The sequence below is a fragment of the Phyllobates terribilis genome, unplaced genomic scaffold (genome assembly GCF_046119375.1).
Source record: "Phyllobates terribilis strain yellow unplaced genomic scaffold, ASM4611937v1 Scaffold_30__1_contigs__length_15301838, whole genome shotgun sequence".
In the NCBI taxonomy this organism is placed as follows: Eukaryota; Metazoa; Chordata; class Amphibia; order Anura; family Dendrobatidae; genus Phyllobates; species Phyllobates terribilis.
The window spans coordinates 13,564,020-13,579,685 of NW_027362790.1; positions in this window are offsets into that span (position 1 = coordinate 13,564,020).

Sequence of the window (15,666 nt, forward strand, 5' to 3'; positions counted from 1 at the left end):
CCATTAATATACTATTAACCACCTAGTAATCAAAATATAAAGTGATAAGCAGCACTGTGCCCCCCATTAACTATAATCTGCACCGGCCAATAATATAAATTATTCAGTCTCTGTGACTCTTCCCAATTAACTGTAAGGCTATGTGCACACGGAAAACATACAAGGCTTCACAGTACAAGCAAAGTGAAACCCCCATAATTGCTCTCTCCCAGCACCCCCATCATTGCTCTCTCCCAGCACCCCCATCATTGCTCTCTCCCAGCACCCTCATCATTGCTCTCTCCCAGCACCCTCATCATTGCTCTCTCCCAGCACCCTCATCATTGCTCTCTCCCAGCACCCTCATCATTGCTCTCTCCCAGCACCCTCATCATTGCTTTCTCCCAGCACCCCCATCATTACTCTCTCCCAGCACCCCCATCATTGTTCTGTCCCAGCACCCACGTCATTGCTCTGTCCCAGCACCCTCATCGTTGCTCTCTCCCAGCACCCCCATCATTGCTCTCTCCCAACACCCCCATCATTGCTCTCTCTCTTAGCACCTGCATCATTGCTCTGTCCCACCACCCCCATCATTGCTCTCTCCCAACCCCCATCATTGCTCTGTCCAGCACCCCCATCATTGCGCTGTCTCAGCACCTCCATCATTGCTCTCTCCCAGGCCCCCATCATTGCTCTCTCCCAGCACCCCCATCATTGCTCTCTCCCAGCACCCCCATCATTGCTCTCTCCCAGCACCCCCATCATTGCTGTGTCCCAGCACCCTCATCGTTGCTCTGTCCCAGCACCCTCATCGTTGCTCTCTCCCAGCACCCCCATCTTTGCTCTCTCCCAGCACCCCCATCATTGCTCTGTCCCACCACCCCCATCATTGCTCTCTCCCAACCCCCATCCTTGCTGTCCAGCACCCCCATCATTGCGCTGTCTCAGCACCTCCATCATTGCTCTCTCCCAGCCCCCCATCATTGCTCTGTCCCAGCACCTCCATCATTGCTTCTCCCAGCACTCCCATCATTGCTCTCTCCCAGCACCCCCATCATTTCTCTGTCCCAGCACCTCCATCATTGCTCTCTCCCAGCCCCACATCATTGCTCTCTCCCAGCCCCCCACCATTGCTCTGTCCCAGCACCCCCACCATTGCTCTGTCCCAGCACCCCCACCATTGCTCTCTCCCAGCATCCCCATCATTGCTCTCTCCCAGCAACCCCATCATTGCTCTCTCCCAGCACCCCCATCTTTGCTCTCTCTCTTAGCACCTGCATCATTGCTCTGTCCCACCACCCCCATCATTGTTCTCTCCCAACCCCCATCATTGCTCTGTCCAGCACCCCCATCATTGCGCTGTCCCAGCACCTCCATCATTGCTCTCTCCCGGCCCCCCATCATTGCTCTGTCCCAACACCTCCATCATTGCTTCTCCCAGCACTCCCATCATTGCTCTCTCCCAGCACCCCCATCATTTCCTCTCAGCACCCCCATCATTACTCTCTCCCAGCACCCCCATCATTTCTCTGTCCCAGCACCTCCATCATTGCTCTCTCCCAGCCCCCCATCATTGCTCTGTCCCAACACCTCCATCATTGCTTCTCCCAGCACTCCCATCATTGCTCTGTCCCAGCACCTCCATCATTGCTTCTCCCAGCACTCCCATCATTGCTCTCTCCCAGCACCCCCATCATTTCTCTGTCCCAGCACCTCCATCATTGCTCTCTCCCAGCCCCACATCATTGCTCTCTCCCAGCCCCCCACCATTGCTCTGTCCCAGCACCCCCACCATTGCTCTGTCCCAGCACCCCCACCATTGCTGTCCCAGCACCCCCACCATTGCTCTCTCCCAGCACCCCCATCATTGCTCTCTCCCAGCAACCCCATCATTGCTCTCTCCCAGCACCCCCATCTTTGCTCTCTCTCTTAGCACCTGCATCATTGCTCTCTCCCAACCCCCATCATTGCTCTGTCCAGCACCCCCATCATTGCGCTGTCCCAGCACCTCCATCATTGCTCTCTCCCAGCCCCCCATCATTGCTCTGTCCCAGCACCTCCATCATTGCTTCTCCCAGCACTCCCATCATTGCTCTCTCCCAGCACCCCCATCATTTCCTCTCAGCACCCCCACCATTGCTCTGTCCCAGCACCCCCATCATTGCTCTTTCCCAGCACCCCCATCATTGCTCTCTCCCAGCACCCCCATCATTGCTCTCTCCCACCACCCCCATCATTGCTCTCTCCCACCATCCCCATCATTGCTCTCCCCAGCTCTATCCGCCCCATTATTGCTCTTCCCAGCCCCATCCCCTCCCCAGCATTTCAGTAAAAAAAAAAAAAAAAAACTTACTTCAGCTCGCTCCCCTGCAGCAGCATCCTCCTGGTTGCCGGCAGCTTTCTTCCTGACCCAGGCGCGCGCTGCATGATGACGTCATCAAGCTGCGCGCGCCTGGGTCAGGGAGGAAGTAGAGGACGAACCCTGCAGCTCCGCTGCTATTCTCCTCCTGACAGCAGCGGAGCTGTAGGGATCACTCCTGACTGCCGCGTGCAGGGAGCAGCTGCACCTTGTGGGCCCCTTGGTGCAGCTGCATGGTGGGGACCCCGCGCAGCTGCACCGGTGGCGGTATATCCACCCCTGGACTGCTATGGGCCCCCTCGGCTCACGGGCCCCATAGCAGTCGCCTGGTCTGCCGCCATTGGCAGTACGCCACTGTGTACGGCATATACAGTGTGTGTGTGGTGTGTACGGTGTATACAGAGTGCGTGTGTGTGGTGCGTACGGTGTATACAGAGTGCGTGTGTGTGTGGTGGTGCGTACGGCGTATACAGTGTGTGTGTGTGTGGTGTGTATGGCATACACAGTGTGTGTGTGGTATGTACAGCGTATACAGTGTGTGTGTGGTGTGTACGGCGTATACAGAGTGTGTGTGTGTGGTGTGTATGGCATACACAGTGTGTGTGTGGTATGTACAGCGTATACAGTGTGTGTGTGGTGTGTACGGCGTATACAGAGTGTGTGTGTGGTGAGTATGGCGTATACAGTGGATGTGTGGTGCGTACAGCGTATACAGTGTGTGTGGTGCGTACGGTGTATACAGAGTGCGTGTGTGTGGTGCATACGATGTATACAGACTGCGTGTGTGTGGTGGTGCGTACGGCGTATACAGTGTGTGTGTGTGGTGTGTACGGCGTATACAGTGTGTGTGGTGGTGCATATGGTGTATACAGTGTATGTGGTATGTACAGCGTATACAGTGTGTGTGTGTGTGTGTGTGGTGTGTACGGCTTATACAGAGTGTGTGTGTGTGTGGTGTACGGCGTATACAGTGTGTGTGGTGTGTACGGCGTATACAGTGTGTGTGGTGTGTACGGCGTATACAGTGTGTGTGGTGTGTACGGCGTATACAGTGTGTGTGGTGTGTACGGCGTATACAGTGTGTGTGGTGTGTACGGCGTATACAGTGTGTGTGGTGTGTACGGCGTATACAGTGTGTGTGGTGTGTACGGCGTATACAGTGTGTGTGGTATGTACGGCGTATACAGTGTGTGTGTGGTGTGTACGGCGTATACAGTGTGTGTGGTGTGTACGGCGTATACAGTGTGTGTGTGGTGTGTACGGCGTATACAGTGTGTGTGGTGTGTACGGCGTATACAGTGTGTGTGGTATGTACGGCGTATACAGTGTGTGTGTGGTGTGTACGGCGTATACAGTGTGTGTGTGGTGTGTACGGCGTATACAGTGTGTGTGGTGTGTACGGCGTATACAGTGTGTGTGGTGTGTACGGCGTATACAGTGTGTGTGGTGTGTACGGCGTATACAGTGTGTGTGTGGTGTGTAAGGCGTATACAGTGTGTGTGTGGTGTGTAAGGCGTATACAGTGTGTGTGGTGTGTACGGCTTATACAGAGTGTGTGTGTGTGATGTACGGCGTATACAGTGTATGTGGTGTGTACGGCGTATACAGTGTGTGTGTGTGTGGTGTGTACGGCGTATACAGTGTGTGTGGTGTGTACGGCGTATACAGTGTATGTGGTATGTACAGCGTATACAGTGTGTGTGTGTGTGGTGTGTATGGCGTATACAATGTGTGTGTGTGTGTGGTGCGTACGGCGTATACAGTGCATGTGGTATGTACGGTGTATACAGTGTGTGAGTGGTGCGTACGCCGTATACAGTGTGTGTGTGTGGTGTGTACAGCGTATACAGTGTATGTGGTGCGTACGCCGTATTCAGTGTGTGTGTGTGTTGCATATGGAGTATACAGTGTGTGTGTGTGTGGTGCATACGGCGTATACAGTGTGTGTGTGTGTGGTGCGTACGCCGTATACAGTGTGTGTGTGTGGTGTGTACGGCGTATACAGTGTATGTGGTATGTACAGCGTATACAGTGTGTGTGTGTGTGGGTGTGGTGCGTACGGTGTATACAGAGTGTGTGTGTGTGTGTGTGGTGTACGGCGTATACAGTGTATGTGGTGTGTACGGCGTATACAGTGTGTGTGTGGTGTGTACGGCGTATACAGTGTGTGTGTGGTCATGCGTACGGCGTATACAGTGTGTGTGTGTGTGTGTGTGTGTGTGGTGTGTACGGTGTATACAGTGTGTGTGTGTGTGTGTGTGGTGTGTACGGCTTATACAGAGTGTGTGTGTGTTGCATATGGAGTATAAAGTGTGTGTGTGGTGCGTACGGCGTATACATTGTGTGTGTGTGGTGTGTACAGCGTATACAGTGTATGTGGTGCGTACGGCGTATACAGTGTGTGTGTGTGGTGCGTACGGCGTATACAGTGTGTGTGTGTGGTGCGTATGCCGTATACAGTGTGTGTGTGTGGTGTGTACGGCGTATACAGTGTATGTGGTATGTACAGCGTATACAGTGTATGTGGTATGTACAGCGTATACAGTGTGTGTGTGTGTGTGTGTGTGTACGGTGTATACAGTGTGTGTGTGTGTGGTGTGTACGGCTTATACAGAGTGTGTGTGTGTTGCATATGGAGTATACAGTGTGTGTGTGGTGCGTACGGCGTATACAGTGTATGTGTGTGTGTGTGTGGTGCGTACGGCGTATACAGTGTATGTGGTGCGTACGGCGTATACAGTGTGTGTGGTGCGTACGGAGTATACAGTGTGTGTGTGTGTGTGTGTGTGTGTGTGTGTTGCGTACGCCGTATACAGTGTATGTGTGGTGTGTACGGCGTATACAGTGTGTGTGTGTGTGTGTGTGTGTGTGTGTGTAAATTAACCTTAAAGAGTAAATCAACTTTTGGGATGTTTTTAATGTGGTTTAGGGTCATTAATTTTGAGCAGATTTGTGGGGACCCCAATCCTTTGCTCCTTTGCTTAAAAGACCTCCTAGAAGAGCGCAGCTCAGTAGATAGGAGAGTACACTGAGCGGAGCAAATGCAGCAGAAAGTCACAGTCATGTCTCCTCACCTCTTCACTTCTAAGAGATCTTCTGAGTGATCAGGGTCTCAGATTCGCACTAATCTGCTCAAAATTATAGGACCTAAATCATGTAATATATATCCCAAAATGTAAGTTACTTTTTAAACGTTTAATAGTTCCACTGCTTGCATCTAATCAGTACATTGGTTCCTATATGGTCCACAGTCTGATGATGACTGGTAACAACTCCCAGTATCTCCTTACCATTGCTAAGGACATACTGGGAGTTGTAGTTAAGTCCTCCATTCTCTGGAATTCCTATTGTTAGCAATGCCCTTCCTCCACCAATTGCAAATACAAAGGATCCATCCATGGGGTGAGATCTTGGGAATAATTGAATCGTTCCTACATTTAAAAAAAAAATAAATCTCCTATTCTTAATAAAAACCGTATTTTTCGGACTATAAGATGCACTTTTTTCCTCCAAAATTTTGGAGGAAAGTGGGGGGTGTGTCTTATAGTCCGAATACTATATTATTGTATGGCAGCATGGTGGTGGGTGTGGGGGAGCCACAGGGGTGGATTAAGAGTAGCAAGTACCCCGGGCAGTTTAGAAGGCGCGGGCCCCCCACCCCCCCCACACACACACACATACACACCTGTATGTATGACATGTCACATGATCCCCTGTGATAGATCATGTGATAGTTCACGTGAAATTAATTTGGCACAATATTAATTATAATAATTTTTTTTAGGCTGTGTGCCCACTATGCGTTTATTAAGCTTTTCCGCAGCGGCAATTCCACTGCAGAAACGCTTAAAAACCGCTTGGTAGAAGGTCTGCCATGTTCCCCAATGATAATCCGCATGTGCTGTGCACATGCTGCGGAAATTTCCGCTGCGGATTATCATTGCGGAAAAATCCGCAGCAATAACAATTATTTTGCGGAAGCGTGGCGCTTTCGCCGCCATTGACTTGCATTGGAACACATGGAATCCGCATCACTGCATCTGTACATGCAGATTCCATGCGTTTCAATGTGCGGATGGTACCCGGGTTTGGAGAAAAGGAGACTCTCCTCCGGACCAGGGTACCATAGAACCTGTAAAAAAAGAATAAAATAAAATATAAAATATTATACTTACCTTCTGATGGCCCCCGGTGTCTTTATCCGATGCGTCCTGTCTTGCCGGCAGCTCGCGATGGTCTGAAAAGGACCTGGCGTGATGTCATTTAGTCATGTGACGGGTCACGCGACCGCTGACGTCGACAGGCCATCAGAAGGTAAGTATATATTTATTTTTTACCATTCTTTTACGGTCACACTATATACAGTTATATGAAAAAGTTTGGGCACCCCTATTAATCTTAAGCTTAATGTTTTATAAAAATTGGTGTTTTTGCAACAGCTATTTCAGTTTGATATATGTAATAACTGTTGGACACAGTAATGTTTCTGCCTTGAAATGAGGTTTATTGTACTAACAGAAAATTTGCAATCTGCATTCAAACAATATTTGACAGGTGCATAAGTATGGGCACCCTTATCATTTTCTTGTTTTAAATACGCCTACCTACTTTTTACTGACTTACTAAAGCACTTTTTTTGGTTTTGTCACCTCATTGAGCTTTGAACTTCAGAGCCAGGTGTATGCAATCATGAGAAAAGCTACTTAAAGTGGCCACTTGCAAGTTGTTCTCCTGTTTGAATCTCCTCTGAAGAGTGGCATCATGGGCTCCTCAAAACAACTGTCAAATGACCTGAAAACAAAGATTATTCAACATAGTTGTTCAGGGGAAGGATACAAAAAGCTGTCTCAGAGATTTAACCTGTCAGTTTCCACTGTGAGGAACATAGTAAGGAAATGGAAGAACACAGGGACAGTTCTTGTTAAGGCCAGAAGTGGCAGGCCAAGAAAAACATCAGAAAGGCAGAGAAGAAGAATGGTGAGATCAATCAGGGACAATCCTCAGACCACCCCCAGAGAGCTGCAGCATCAACTTGCTACAGATGGTGTCACTGTGCATCGGTCAACTATACAACGCACTTTGCACAAGGAGAAGCTGTATGGGAGAGTGATGCGAAAGAAGCCGTTTCTGCAAGCACGCCACAAACAGAGTCGGCTGAGGTATGCAAAAGCACATTTGGAGAAGCCAATTTCTTTTTGGAAGAAGGTCCTGTGGACTGATGAAACCAAGATTGAGTTGTTTGGTCATACAAAATGGCGTTATGCATGGCGGCAAAAAAACACAGCATTCCAAGAAAAACACATGCTACCCACAGTAAAATTTGGTGGAGGTTCCATCATGCTTTGGGGCTGTGTGGCCAATGCCGGCACCGGGAATCTTGTTAAAGTTGAGGGACGCATGGATTCCACTCAGTATCAGCAGATTCTTGACAATAAAGTTCAAGAATCAGTGACAAAGTTGAAGTTACGCAGGGGATGGATCTTTCAGCAAGACAATGATCCAAAACACCGCTCCAAATCTACTCAGGCATTCATGCAGAGGAACAATTACAATGTTCTGGAATGGCCATCCCAGTCCCCAGACCTGAATATCATTGAACATCTGTGGGATCATTTGAAGAGGGCTGTCCATGCTCGGCGACCATCAAACTTAACTGAACTGGAATTGTTTTGTAAAGAGGAATGGTCAAAAATACCTTCATCCAGGATCCAGGAAATCATTAAAAGCTACAGGAAGCGACTAGAGGCTGTTATTTTTGCAATAGGAGGATCTTCTAAATATTAATGTCACTTTTCTGGTGAGGTGCCCATACTTATGCACCTGTCAAATTTTGTTTGACTGCAGATTGCACATTTTCTGTTAGTACAATAAACCTCATTTCACGGCAGAAGCATTACTGTGTCCAACAGTTATTACATATATCAAACTGAAACAGCTGTTGCAAAAACACCAATTTTTATAAAACATTAAGCTTAAGATTAAAAGGGGTGCCCAAACTTTTTCATATAACTGTAAATCCATGCCGGTTGCATGGATTTATATAGTGTGACCAAGTTGTCAAGTACTTTCCAAGTGATGCTAAAATCGCTTGGAAAGCGCTTGTCAACCCGCATGCGGAAATGCATGTGAAGAACGCTTCACATCCGCATGTCCCTGGCAGGTAATTTTATGACTCAATATTGAGCACACATAACCATCTATACACACTGCGCCATCTATACACAGTGGGAGGCCGCACGTAGCCATCTTTACACAGCAGGAGGCCGCACGTAGCCATCTATACACAGCGGGAGGCCACACGTAGCCATCTATACACGGCGGGAGGCCGCACGTAGCCATCTATACACAACGGGAGGCCACACGTAGCCATCTATACACAGCGGGAGGCCACACGTAGCCATCTATACAAAGCGGGAGGCCGCACGTAGCTATCTATACATAGCAGGGAGCCGCACGGTGCCAACTATACACAGTGGGAGGCCGCATGTAGCCATCTATACACAGCGGGAGGCCGCACGTAGCCATCTATACACAGCGGGAGGCCGCACGTAGCTATCTATACACAGCAGGGAGCCGCACGGTGCCATCTATACACAGCAGGAGGCCGCACGGTGCCATCTATACACAGCAGGAGGCCGCACGGTGCCATCTATACACAGCAGGGAGCCGCACGATGCCATCTATACACAGCAGGGAGCCGCACGGTGCCATCTATACACAGCGGGAGGCTGCATGGTGCCATCTATACACAGCGGGAGGCCGCACGGAGCCATCTACACACAGCGGGAGGCCGCACGGAGCCATCTATACACAGCGTGAGGCAGCACGGAGCCATCTATACACGGCAGGAAGCCGCATGTAGCCATCTATACACAGCGGGAGGCCGCACGTAGCCATCTATACACAGCGGGACGCCGCACGGTGCCATCTATACACAGCGGGAGGCCGTACGGTGCCATCTATACACAGCGGGAGGCCGCACGTAGCCATCTATACACAGCGTGAGGCAGCACGGAGCCACCTATACACAGCGGGAGGCCGCACGGCGCCCCCCCAGAGACAGCAGGAGGCCACGCAGTGCCATCTATACTCAGCAGGAGGCCGCACGCAGTCACGCACACACACAAACATATACAGACATATACATACACGCATAAACACATTTGAAACACAAAAATACATATAAACCGACATCACACAATGATATCTGCCTGCACACACATACATACATACACATACACACAGACAGACTCACACACTCAGACACACACTCACCATCCCCCGGCTCGGCTCCAGTCCTCCTGGCTCCTGCTCCTCTCCGGTGGTAAGTAGCAGTGCAGGCCGGGCGCGCACTGCGTGACGTCACAGCTAGGAGACACGGCTGCGCACAGGGCCGTGTCTCCTAGCAGTGACGCGGCCGGGCCAGCAGAGGGAAGTTAACTGCTGCAGTGCTGGCCCGGCCGAAGAAGAAGCAGCGGCTGTGCACCGCTGCTGGGCGAGTGGTCCGGGGCCCCCCCCCGCCACTGTCTGCCGGTATGTGCCGCGGTGCTGCACATATAATGAGGGCAATCCGGCCATAGAGACCTGAGGCCCCGGGCGGTAGCCCGGATTGCCCTCATTATAATCCACCTATGGGGAGCCGCAGCGGGAGATCAGCGGGGCGCAGGATTTTACAAATCGCAGAAAACCCATTTGATGTTAATTGTTTGGGCTTTTCTCATGCGCCGAGCATCACTCACGAGAAAATCAAGCTTCAAAGAACAAATGAGAGGAGACAGTCCATGCATTATGTATCACGGTGGCGTGTCATTACCAACCCCCTTGCTGCAGCGCTCCCTAAATTCCCCACAATGTAGAAAAACCTTGTCCACACGTCACGGCTCTGAGCTCTCTAGTCCTGGAGGATCGTGAGGTTCCTTCCTTACATCTCTCCTCAATTATCTCGGCTTCTGTAAAATAGGCCGAGACTAATGGGATGAAAGATGCGGCTGCAGAATAAAGGTTCTCTGGCATTTATCTACTCTGTGATCACCGTTCCTAATCCAATCGTGGAGGCGTTCCTGGCTGTTACAAGGAATTAGTAGGATTACTAAAGTGTGACAGGCGAGGGTACAGCGCCTGTGCCGGTCATGGATTCTCAATAGAGGTGGCTGGGAATGGTCGCTCTCCACTGAAATGATCGGGAGGTGCACATACTTCCCACAAGAAAGCACTTGAATTGTCAAGGTCAATCTATTCTATAGCTGTAACTTTAGCCTTAAAGGAATTGATACAGTGGGTTACATCTGGTGCCCGGGGGGCAGTGTTTGGTATACTCTGTGACCCTCTGAAGAAGCTAAAAAAGTGAAACGTGTGTTTAGGAGAGTGGCAGGCACATAATGGGTAAGGATCTCCTCATTACTGGTACTCAGGCGCAAAATACGTAGAATTTACACTACCCCGTGGATGTTCGGTTTCGACCAAACTTTAGTCCAAAGTTTGGTTCGGGTACCAGAACTTGAACCCGAACCCCATAGAAGTCAATGGTGACACAAACTTTGATGCTGTAAAATGGTTGTAGTAAGGGCTAGGAGGTCTCTCACTCTTAAAACGGACTTGTCAGTGTTCGGAGTTCAGCATTGGACACTAGGTGTCCGGTATGAACCCCAAACTTTACAGTTCGGGTTCGCTCATCTCTACACAACACTCGTTATACTGTTGTACTGATCCATTACACGTCTAGTCCCTGTGATTGACTATATATTCATTGTTGAGGACGCTCTTGCAGAAGGCTGAATCTTGAACTAAGTGCTCTTGTAATACAGGTTTTAATATTACGCTAATAAAATATATACTGTATACTGTACAATAGCTTTCTGACCTCGTTACACAGTTTTTGAGCACTTGAGCTGAAGTTGTTAAAGCTCAATTGGTGTTTTGCATAGTCTGAGGGGGCTATAGGTGTAATTCTGCCGAGATTTTGACTTCGATGCGTGTTGCAGTTACATTGGCATAATACTCTGTTCCATGTACAATATTATGTAGAACAGAGTTTTGATTCTAAATGGACTGTAGATAAAACAGTATGTCCTGGAACAGTACCAATACACATGCTCTGTAACTTGCCATCCACTCTTTTGGAGTGGACGATTGCTCTTTATCAGCATTCTGTCAGAACTATAGGTCCTGGGACATCCCTTCTCTCATTACTCAGCACGTATTGCTTCAGACATTGCTTAATGAAATGCCTGCAATTAACTGAAAGACTGAATCTCTGTTATGCCTGCATATACAGTTTGACAGGCAGGAGCAGAGAGACGAAGGCCAAGCCCAAGCCCCACTTCCGGTAATCCATATAGGGGGGTTTCTGCTGCTAGAGACAAATTACACTTAGACAGAAGGGAGACCCTACCGGCTGACACTTTTAGGTTATCTAACCCCTGAAAAGTAACTCCAACTTAATTGAACTTTATAAAGGGATTTTGCACATTATCTATTGAATGAGATCAAGTACAGCGACCATTTAATTTGTATTAAGGTTCAACTCACCTGCAAACACCATGGGTTTCGCAGGCTTAAAGCCGGGCAGAGCCACTGGCTGCTTCAGTAAATGCAGAGTGTCTCCTATTTGTGCTTCCTGTGCGTCCTTCATCCCAGCCATTAGATAACCTACTTGCCCAGCATATCTTAGAAGCAATGAGAGTAATATATATTCACAATTAGTGCAGATTCATCAAATTCTACATTGAATATCAGGTACAAATCAGCCATAAAAGAAGGCAGCAACGGCTCTGAGACCCAGCACTGCATGAGTTCACTACAGCTATATACAGCTGGCACTAGAGGGCGCTCACTGGAGACAGACTTCTACTGCTGCGGTTGGGTCCAATACTAGCTGTACATAATCACATGTCAACAGCTCCCCCTGGTGGTGGCTGCATGCAGCAAAAATAGTATTTCATCTAGTTACATTCATTTAAGTCAGAAATGCTGTGACATTAGTCAGCACTGAATTTTGGATGTAAAACTATTTTGGATCTATCAACATATATGTTGATAACTTCCCAGAGCCTAAATACCACATCAGAGAGCTCTGCTAATCGCACTGTAACCAGCTGAGAACCATCATACGGCCATAACAGATTTGTATTGAATGGCAATAAAAACACAAAATTGTATTTTAATTTGCAGAACTTTCCATAACACAATATTGACATTTTATTTGCTTTAATAACAGATTCCCCTTTCAGCTCTGCTCTCTCCTGGGCACCAAACATCCATGTATATTCATAGAAAGCAGCAGACAGGAGCATCAGTACTGCATGCAGGATTAGAGCGCCATCTAGTGGCACTATAAGAATATTCCTAGTGTGCTAAAATGTCGCTCTATTATATCCTGCACAGGGTCGTACACTATTTTAAATGCTTTAGATATCGGAAAAAATTACTTTAAAAAAATGATGGAAAAACCCTTTTAAAAAGACACAGAAAGCAATAAGGAAAAAGCACAAACAAAAGAAGTGGTGCTGAGATGGGCCGGCTGCAGTTTATGCAGATCCTTGGGTGACAAAGTGCATGTGGGATAATCTTCACTTTTACAATTGTTTTTTATCCTTGCCTTCTAAAAGCTATAAAACTTTTTTTTCCAGTAGATTCGTTGTATCTGGGCTTTTTTCCAGTAGATTCGTTGTATCTGGGCTTTTTTTTCAGTAGATTCGTTGTATCTGGGCTTTTTTTCCAGTAGATTCGTTGTATCTGGGCTTTTTTTTCCAGTAGATTCGTTGTATCTGGGCTTTTTTTCCCAGTAGATTCGTTGTATCTGGGCTTTTTTTCCAGTAGATTCGTTGTATCTGGGCTTTTTTTTTCCAGTAGATTCGTTGTATCTGGGCTTTTTTCCCAGTAGATTCGTTGTATCTGGGCTTTTTTCCCAGTAGATTCGTTGTATCTGGGCTTTTTTTTCCAGTAGATTCGTTGTATCTGGGCTTTTTTTCCAGTAGATTCGTTGTATCTGGGCTTTTTTTCCAGTAGATTCGTTGTATCTGGGCTTTTTTTCCAGTAGATTCGTTGTATCTGGGCTTTTTTTCCAGTAGATTCGTTGTATCTGGGCTTTTTTTCCAGTAGATTCGTTGTATCTGGGCTTTTTTCCCAGTAGATTCGTTGTATCTGGGCTTTTTTTCCAGTAGATTCGTTGTATCTGGGCTTTTTTCCCAGTAGATTCGTTGTATCTGGGCTTTTTTTCCAGTAGATTCGTTGTATCTGGGCTTTTTTTCCAGTAGATTCGTTGTATCTGGGCTTTTTTTCCAGTAGATTCGTTGTATCTGGGCTTTTTTCCCAGTAGATTCGTTGTATCTGGGCTTTTTTTCCAGTAGATTCGTTGTATCTGGGCTTTTTTTCCAGTAGATTCGTTGTATCTGGGCTTTTTTTCCAGTAGATTCGTTGTATCTGGGCTTTTTTCCCAGTAGATTCGTTGTATCTGGGCTTTTTTTCCAGTAGATTCGTTGTATCTGGGCTTTTTTCCCAGTAGATTCGTTGTATCTGGGCTTTTTTCCCAGTAGATTCGTTGTATCTGGGCTTTTTTTCCAGTAGATTCGTTGTATCTGGGCTTTTTTTCCAGTAGATTCGTTGTATCTGGGCTTTTTTTCCAGTAGATTCGTTGTATCTGGGCTTTTTTTCCAGTAGATTCGTTGTATCTGGGCTTTTTTCCCAGTAGATTCGTTGTATCTGGGCTTTTTTTCCAGTAGATTCGTTGTATCTGGGCTTTTTTCCCAGTAGATTCGTTGTATCTGGGCTTTTTTTCCAGTAGATTCGTTGTGACGCGCCCCCTGGGACATATTCCTTTTTGAGGGGAATACCCGGCACCGGATCAGATGGGGGTTGTAGTCTCCGAGCGGCTGTGACCCGGCCCGTGCCCAGGGCGTCAAACTCAGTGTTATGTGGCAGTCCTACAGATGTTATTAAGAGTTCTTTTGTGTCGACTACGCCACCCGTTGTGATGCGGTCACTGTGGCCGCCGCTGCAGCAGGGTCCGCTGAGGCTGATGGTGCAGGTGCAGCTTGAGATGGTAGAACCCCCAACGGGAGGGGTATAGCCTCAGGGGGGACAGGTGCAGAGGATGGGGGTTGTGGTGGTGCAGTGCAGACGGCAGTGAAGACAGAGTCGGGTTGTGCAGTTAAGGGTGTTTACTTACTGCAGATGTTGTACTGGTCACTCCAGCTTCGAGTGACCACCCGAGCCGTGCTGCGTCCACCAGGTCCTGGATCCAGCCAACCCCCAAACAAGTCCGGAGCGTGGCCCTGAGCTCTCCTTCTGTCCCGTTCTCTGGCCGTCCCCACCAGTGATCCACCTAGGTCCAGCTCCCTCGGGCCTTCTGTTGGGACACCCTTGGCCTTGGGTTCCCTGACCCTTCATGTGGTGTGCCTTCGGGGTGGATGTGGTAGGTGACCGTGGCAAACGCTGCCCACGGTCTCCGGTCTCTGGCTGGGGAATGTTTTTACCCCCACCAGCTTGGGTTCCGGTACCCTGTGCCGACTCTTCACCCGGGGTTTTAATTTGGGATCTTGGAGTCCTTTTCTTCTGTGCCTCTGGGTCTCTCTCTCTCCTCTCTCACTCTGGGTCTTTCCTCCTCCTGCTGACTTGTTCTCTGCATCTGACCCTGTTCTTAGTTGGTGCCCACCTTATATACACCCTCTATGTGTGAGCTCAGGTGACCAGCACCCAATGAGCTCCTAACTTTACCCAGGCTGCTCCCCCTATCTGCCCCTACACTACTTGGGATGTACCACCCCCCTCCCACTCCAGCCAGGAACAGACTCGGTCGTACCTGCACATTTCTAAGTGGGAGTACCGTCGGTCTGCTCCTCGGAAATGGGATGTGTGTAGTGCATGCAGCCTACCGAGCTCAGTTCCACACTCCATCCTTACCCGGGAGTGGAATATCACACCTCTGGGTTGAGGTGCAATACCCCTGTAGCAGCCGAATCCTCAGGGTGCTACATTCCCCCCTGGTAAATCACAGCACGTCCTCGGGCTGTAAGACATAAAACATCACCAAAACATACAAATTTTTCATATGAACATATAAAACATATAAAACATTATATATATATAAAACTTTTCATATAACATTCTCGTCGTCTCTTGTTTCTGGTTCCTCCTCCGGACACTGTGCAACGTGTGTCCGGGAAAAGTGCGACAGTCTCTTAGAAAAACTGGTTTTCTATAAAACCGGTAGGGGGCGCTTTAGGACGCGCAACTATTTACAGGGGAAGTTGGCCGCTCTCAGTCCTCGGCCAGTGGGATTAAGGGGTTAACGGGTAAACAGTTCACTCAGCTGGTCCCAACGGGGA